Source organism: Phocoena sinus, chromosome 13, assembly GCF_008692025.1.
Source record: "Phocoena sinus isolate mPhoSin1 chromosome 13, mPhoSin1.pri, whole genome shotgun sequence".
Classification (NCBI taxonomy): Eukaryota; Metazoa; Chordata; class Mammalia; order Artiodactyla; family Phocoenidae; genus Phocoena; species Phocoena sinus.
Genome location: NC_045775.1, coordinates 45,229,362 through 45,237,860, shown reverse-complemented (window position 1 = coordinate 45,237,860; position 8,499 = coordinate 45,229,362).

Sequence of the window (8,499 nt, the reverse complement as noted above, 5' to 3'; positions counted from 1 at the left end):
AAGAGCATGTTTAACCACAAGCATGATTTCTTGGTGGTATAGTTCTTACATGGGCCATTTAGAAGAAAGTGGGTTTGAATCAATCCATAGGAGAAAAAAAAATGTGTTCCAACTAAGGAAACCATTCATTCATTCATGCATACATTCATTTGTTTCCTTTCCCAGCTTAATTTCACTTACAATACATTGCAGGTACCCGTAGCTCCCTTGCCCCTTCTGACACTGAGAAGCTCACTTGACTAAACAACGATCCTTGTTAAAGGCAAGGCTCCCTGTAGTCCATGCTTACACCTGTGCAGCTAAATGCGCCTGGTGAAGAACCAAACCATGCAGAGATCCCATTTTAAATTTATGATCATAAACCTTGGGGTGGCCCTTAATCCTGCCAGCAATCATACTATATTTCCCGAATCCTTTTATTATCCCTCTCTCTCGGGTGGTATATCATACCTTTACCTCTGTCCTCAAACCTCAAATACCTACTCACCACCCATTTTCATTCTCTGTTGATGACCTTTCTTCCTGTTTCACTGAGGAAATAGAATGAGTCAGAAGAGAGCTCCCACAAACACTCACCACCTGCATCAGTGCCCAAGTCCTGGGCTTCTTTACTATGGCTGGTCTTCCGCTTATATCTCTGGTTCCTCCTCGGTCTTCTTTGTTGGTTCTCTTCAAGTCTCTGACCTCCAAAACTTGGGGTATTCCAAAATTCATTCCTTGGGCCTCTTCTCTTTATTTTCTTCACTTGCTTATTTCATGATTTCATCTAGTCTTATGGTCTTTAATATATCCAATATATGTTGTGTCCAGCCTGCATTTCTCCCCTGAACTCCAGACTCACATATCCAGCTGCCTCCTTAAATCTCCACTTGGATGACTAATAGACATCTCAATTTAACAAGTCCAAAACTGAACTTCTGACCTCCTCTTTCTACCTCCCTACTGCCAAACCCTGTGCCTCTTCTACTTTTCCCCAGTTGCTCAAGCCAAAACCTGAAAGTCATCCCTGATGCTTTTCTTCCTCTCATTCCCCACATCTTACTTGTCAGCTTAACCATCAACATATGTCCAGAATCTGACCACTTCTCATCACTTCCACTATCACTACCACTGTCTTTCACCTAAATTACTGCAGGAGCCTCCCAACTAGCTTCCCATCTTCCATCTTTGACACCATTCAGGCTCTTCTCAACACACAAGTCAGAGTGATGCTGCTAAAACATAAATCAGAGAGGGTCACCCTTCTGCTCAAAAACCTTCCAATGACATTTTTAGTAAAAGCTCAACTCCTAAAATTCCTATAAAGCCCTTCATGCTCTGCCCTGGCCCATTGCTTCTCCAGCTTCATCCCCTGCTTCCTTCTCCCTTGCCTGTTCCATTCTAGTAGGACTCTCTCTACGCTTTGCCATTCCTTAAAATTTACAGGCACCTCAAGACCCTTGTACTTGCTGATCCTGGATGTTCTTCCCCAAGACATGACTCACTCACTCACCTCCTTCCCTCAGATGTCATCTTCTCATTGAGCCCTTCTCTGTTTTGTTTTTTTTTTAACATTTATTTATATTTATTTATTTTGGTTGCACCAGGTCTTCGTTGCAGCACTCAGGATCTTCGTTGCAGCTTGAGGACTTCTTAGTTGCAGTATACGTGCAGGATCTAGTTCCCTGACCAAGGATCAAACCTGGGTCCCCTGCATTGGGAGCACAGAGACTTACCCACTGGACCACCAGGGAAGCCCTGAGCCCTTCTCTGTTTACGCATCTGTGATGGCTCATTGTATGTGTCAACTTGACTCGGCCATGGGATGCCCAGACATTTGGTCAAACAGTATGCTGGCTTTCAGACTAGGACTGGAACCACACTACTGGCTTTGCTAGGTCTCCAGCTTGCCAACTGCAGATCCTGGGACTTCTCAGCCCTGCTATGGGCCCCCTTCTCAGCCTCCATAATCACATGAGCCAATTTCTTATAATAAATCATATATATATGTAATGATAGATAGATAGATAGATAGATAGATAGATAGATAGATAGATATTGAATAGATAGATAATATACTTCATGGGACTGTTATGGGGATTAAATGAGTGAATATGCAGTGCTTGTAAGGATGCCTAGTGGGCCACCTATAGTATTATAGTAAGTGCTATATTAAGTAAACTAAATTATATGTATATATACACATATCTGCCAAAAGTACAGAGTATATAGTGGTAGCACCAAAGATGGGAAGGGTCAATTTCCCCTTAGACACAAGGAAACTTTCACAGAGAAGGTAATATTTAATGTGAATCTTGGAGACCGAAGAACTGTTTACTAGACCAACAAGAAGGGCATTCCAGGCCAAGGACACAGATGTGTTTAAATCAGGAGGCTCAGAGATAAGAATAACTCTGTCCTCCCACCTTCCAGGAAGTGATGATCTGGAGTTGTCTCAATAAATCCAGCTTGTTTTTCCTATTTTACTCTTTAATTTCCTTATTATGTAAGCGAAGGTGTTGGTAACAGTGAATATTAAATTATAGTCATTTCACTGTGTAGGAGAGAAAGTTTTAGAGATTGTTACACTCTTGGGAAATGTTTATCCCAATCTGATGCACTGGGTGAAAAGAATCTGCTAGTTCTAAGTCACATTAATATTCTTGAAAGAATCTTCAAGTTTCTTACAGTTGATTGGTATTTATAATATCTTATCTGCTGATATGATCACTGATAACCGTTTTACTTTAAAATGTTACATTAGAATTCATTTGTTTAATGAATTTCAATTTTTCCATATGCTTTATTCATTTATTTTATTAGTTAACTAAAAGTATGTTTTTATTGTTACATTGTCAGGAATACTAGCTAATAGTACTTTTTAAAAAATAAAACAAACCAAATGTCCATTAAAATATTTTCTAATATTTTTTCTATATTAAAAAACATTATATAAGGACAACATTACTTCACACACCTTTGACTAACTCCTTTTAACTGAATGATCTAGAAATCAGTGGAGAAGGACATTAAAGGGAAGTGGTCAAGGGGTCATCCAGGGAAGGCAGCAGGAGCTGGGCAGGATTCATCGAAGCACCACAATTAGATCTGGCCAGTTTTCAGGATCTGACCCAGAAACTCACTCCTGGCTGTGTCCTGGGAACAGGCCCCAAGAGGTTGACTCATGCACAAGAGATAGAGGTAGACATCAAAATGCCAGTTTATTCATTTGCAGTGAGAAATTAAACTCTCACATGGACCAGAATGCTCTCATTGGATAATTAGTGCATTTTCTCCTTGAAGTAAAGTACTCAGAAGGTACTTTACTAATTTTTCATGAGAAATCTCTGCAGAGGGACAGAAACCTCAGTGCCTGTATGATCTGTATATTTTATCCCTAGGGATAGCCTAAGTGGGAAGTCAAATCATAATCAAAATGTTGCTCAGTAATAAGAATAAAGATAGGTAAACATATGGAACTAGACTAAAAGACTCTGTGGCAGACAGAATAGGATGTAGACATCTTTGGGCCCCCCCCCAAAGATGTCTACATCCTAATACTCAGAACCTGTGAATATGTTACCTTACACAGCAAAAGGATTTTGCAGGTGTGATTACATGAAGGATCTTGTAATGGGAGGATTATCCTTGATTATTGAGGTAGGCCCAGTATAATTGTAAGCACCCTTATGAGAGAGAGAAAAGAAGGTCAAAGGCAGTAGGAAGAGATGTGACTATGGAAACGACAGCTTGGGGTGATGCCAGGAGGGGGCTATGAGCCAAAGAATACAGGCAGCTTCAAGAAGCTTACAAAGGCAAGGAAAGGATTTCCCCTTGAAGTCTCCAAGAAGGAATGCAGCACTGCTGTCACTTTGATTTTAGCTTAGTGAGATTCATTTTAGATTCCTGACCTGCAGAGTTATGATAGAATAAATATGTATTATTTTAAGCCATTAAGTTGTGATAATTCATTCAGCAAAAGGAAACTAAAACTGACTCTGAGGCATCTGTATTAGTTATGATTAGATTCAGTTGTGAATAGTAGAAATCCCCAAATATTAATATAAGTAGCTTGAACAAAGTACGCTTGAACAAGTTATGATCTCTCATAAAAATAAAGTCCAGATTAAACAGTCCAAGACTGATATAGCAGATCCACCATTACCAGGTTCCCAGGCTCCCTCTACCTTGTTGCTCTGCTATACTCAACACGAGGTTTCAACTTCATGGTTCAAGGTAGCTGCTTAATCTCCAGCCATCACATACACATTCTAACCAGGAGGAAGAAGGAAAAGGTAAAGGAAAGCATGCCCTTTTCTTATGGAAACTTACTGAAAGTTGCACACACCATGTCAGTTTGCATCCCATAGACAAACAATTGGTCATATAGCCACACCTAGTTTCAAAGGAAGCTGGAAGTATGGTCCTTATTCTGGGTGACTTTGTGCTCATTGAAAAATAAAGAGTCCTATTCCTAATGAAAAAGAAGAAAAGAAATAATGACAACTTACAATACCTACTATAGCATCAATCTCAGTTGAGATTATATTACAAAAAGAATCAAAGTCCTCAATAATCCATTAGCTGTAATCCCTACATCCACCTCTAATCAGAACCATAAACATGCAAACTAAGATTTCCTTTCCTAATCTGAGCTTGGATGGGTACTGACAGTTTTGCCTGTGTGTATTTTTTAAATCTAGAGATTGAAGGCTAATCAATCCTTTATTGACTGATATCTTTAGATATATTAAAATATCTTCAATTAGGTTATTGACGTTTTATTGAGAGCTGGCCCAAGTGTGTCTCTTTCAGGTAATTATATGTTTTTCTGCCATGATCCTACAGTTTATTCTCAGAGGGCAGTTTTATTTCCTCTTTTACAAGTCCTTAGAAGATACTTCTCCATGTCCCCAAAGGATGATAGCAAATTATAAAGGGGAAACATCTGGCATTGGGTTAAAGCCTGGTGCCAACAGACAAGTTTCACTCTTTCATGGCTGCTAATCATGGTCAGCCATTCCAATCTTAGAATTGTCTGAAATTTGTTCCAATATGGAACAAAAATGTGACCATATAGATAGTTAAGTCCAATACAACTGCTTGAAAGATACCTATGCAGTTTGCCTCTGAAATTCTTTTTAGCTAGAGTCAGGGCTGGTCTAATAAGTAGGTGAAGTGAATACTGATGCTCATGGAATTACAACAGGGCAGGCATAATTAATATCCCCATTTTGCTGACGAAGAAACTGAGGCCTAGAGAAGTTAAGCATTGCCCAAGGCTAAGGCTATTCAATGTCACAGTGAGGACTCAGACTTCTTAACCAGAGTCTGACTCCAAATTATTACACTATTGATATGATTCAAGAAATTTGGGGAATATCTCTGCTGCAAAGTATTTCCCCATTTTTTTTTTTTTTTTTTTTGCGGTACGCGGGCCTTTCACTGTTGTGGCCTCTCCCGTTGCGGAGCACAGGCTCCAGACGCATAGACTCAGCGGCCATGGCTCATGGGCCCAGCCGCTCTGCGGCATGTGGGATCTTCCCGGACCGGGGCACGAACCCGTGTCCCCTGCATCGGCAGGTGGACTCTCAACCACTGCGCCACCAGGGAAGCTCCCATTATTTTTTAAAATACCTGAAATTTCAAATATTCTTTTGGTCTTGAAAGCAAATATAATGGCAAAAGTAAAGCTAACCCTTTAGAGAATCCAGGGGAAAACATCATCATGTTCTTTCTATCTCCATGACCAATACCTTATTTAAGGCCACCATCATCTCTCACCTGGATTACCACAATAGCCATCCCACTGGCCTACATTCTCCCAAGATGGCCCCTTCCAATCTGTTCTCCACATTATAGCCAGAATGATCTTACCCAAATGTACATCTGATCATGTCATTCCCCTACTTAAACCCTTTCAGGGACTCTTCATTGTCTTCAGCATGGTCTATACCAGTGGCTTTCAACCTATTAGGAAAAATTTTATATAACACATAATTTTCATCAAATTTACTATCCCTCCCTTTACTACCCTGAAAGGAAACTCATAGAGAAATTAACCTATCTATATACACAATTTTAAAATAATTTTAATCTAACACCCTAACTTTAATATAAAGAGGAAATAAAAATAATTAACATAAGCAACATTAGTTCAATTTTTAAATGCTTGGCCATGATTACTTTAGAAGCAAGAAATCCTATAAATTGTGGGGGAGTGGAGACAGTACTGCCCTCCTCCTATCCCCCACCCCTGCTGGTCTAAGCTCTTTAATGTGATTTGTAAAGTATTTGCATTCTGGACTCTCCTCACTCTCCAGCCAATACTGTCACTGGTCAGTTTGCCTTGGACTTTAATCCTCATAAACTACCTGAATATCCAATACACACAATGGTCTATGTAGCTTACTGGTCTGTAGAAGCCACTTTCTCTAACTGGAACTCTTCCTCATCCTCTCTCCAGCTTTATCTGGCTAATTCCTTCTCATTCAGGTCTCTGCCTAGAAATAATTTCCTCCATAAAGCCTCCGCTTGATACACCAATGAGACATGGCATCCTCCACAGCATCCCGAAATTTCCTCTATTATAGCACATGTCAGTCCCATAGCATTGCAATGATTTCTTTACTTCTCTAGCCACTCCCTGAACAATGAGTTTCTTGGGGGCACAGACTGTGTTGTGGTCGCTGTTACAGCTTGTTTAAATTGTTAGAGGAAAAGGAAGTTGGAGAGCATCGAAGACTAAATTAGCTGAACTGTCATGTTTATACTGAAGGACACTTTTGAGAAAGAAATAATGAGGTTGGGAGTATTATGGTCAGCTATTATTTTGGAAATGTATAAAAATGAAAAATACAAAACACATTTTGAGAAAAAAAATATAAGAAACCTGACAAGCGTCACCTCAGCCAGGTTGTTAAGGTCAACATCAACAGTGATGTCATGTTGATAGTATGTATCCTTGTTACATTGTGATAAAAATGGCAATTTACCTCTGCAGTATTCCTATGCAAAACCATAATCCCAGTCTAATCAAAAGAAAAATATAAGACAAATCCCAATGGAGGGGCATTCCACATTCTACAAAATACCTAATAAGTACTCCTCAAAATTATTAAGGTCATCAAAAACAAGGAAAGTCTGAGAAACTGTCATAGCCAAGAAGAGCCTAAAGGACATGATGACTAATGTAACCTGATATCCTAGATCGGATTCTGAAACAGAAAAAGGTAAAACCTAAGGAATATGAATAATGTATGTACATTCATTAATAATAATGTATAAATATTGATTCATTCATTGTAACAAATGTTACCATGCTAATGTAAGATGTTAATAATAGAAGGAACTGGGCACAGAGCATATGGGAACTCTCGGTACAATCTTTGCAACTTTTCTGTAAATCTAAAACTGTTCTAAAATTAAAAGCTTATTTCTTTTAATGGGCAAAATAGTTAAATAGACACCATATGCCCCCAAAATGGTGTATAAATGCAATATGAAAAAATTCAACATGTTTAGTCATAAGAAAAATGCAAATTCTCATAATGCAATACCACTACAAACACATTAGAATAGTTAAAATGCAAAAGACTGGCAAAATCAAGTGTTCTTGTGGATACAGAGCAACTGAAATTCTCCAACATTGTTATGGGAATGCAAAAATGATAGTTAATCTTTAAAAAAGTGTGGTGATTTTTTGTAAAGTTAAATACACTTTTCACTAGATCTAGCAATTCCACTCCTAGATATTTACTCAAGAATAATAAAATATATATTCACACCTACATACATAAGATGTAAAATGATATCATCAACCACAAAAATAACAACACAACAAAAAAGGATAATCACTTGGAAATTCATGACAACTTTTTTGAAATAACCATAGGTTTATATTCTTAGGTTATGCATGCTAAAATATTTAAGGGTAAAATGTTATGTCTGCATCTTATTCTCAAATGATTCAGCAAAAGAAAAAAGGAAGGGAGGAAGGAAGAAGGAAAGGAGAGAGAGAAGCAAATTGACAAAATATTAAAAATTGGTGAATCAAGAAAAAGAGTATATGAGTCCTGTTATTCTTGTAACTTTTCTATAGATTTGAAATTTTTCAGAATAAGAAGTTGTGGGGAAAAGCAAACTCAGTAATAGCACTGGTAAGATGATAGGAATTTCTCTAGGGGTCAATTATTTTTTACTTTGCTCACTGGCTAAAGACTAGCCAAAGTATTTATGTAGCCTGAGCACTTAAAATGTGACTGTCTTCGCAGAATAGTCTGTGAACCATGAACTGTTTATTAAACTGTGAACTGTTTATTAAAATTTCCTCAGATGGTTCAACTAAATTTAGGGTTATATGCTTAACACCAGTACAACCCAGCTGTAAAATAAAAAGTTCCATCCTACAACTTTTGTACTCTAGATAATGTGCAACTTATTTGTCCAGTTGTTTTGGAATCATGTAGACATTTTTATTCAGGATTGATTTTTTAAAAAGAAAGCAAAATAGGCAATAAA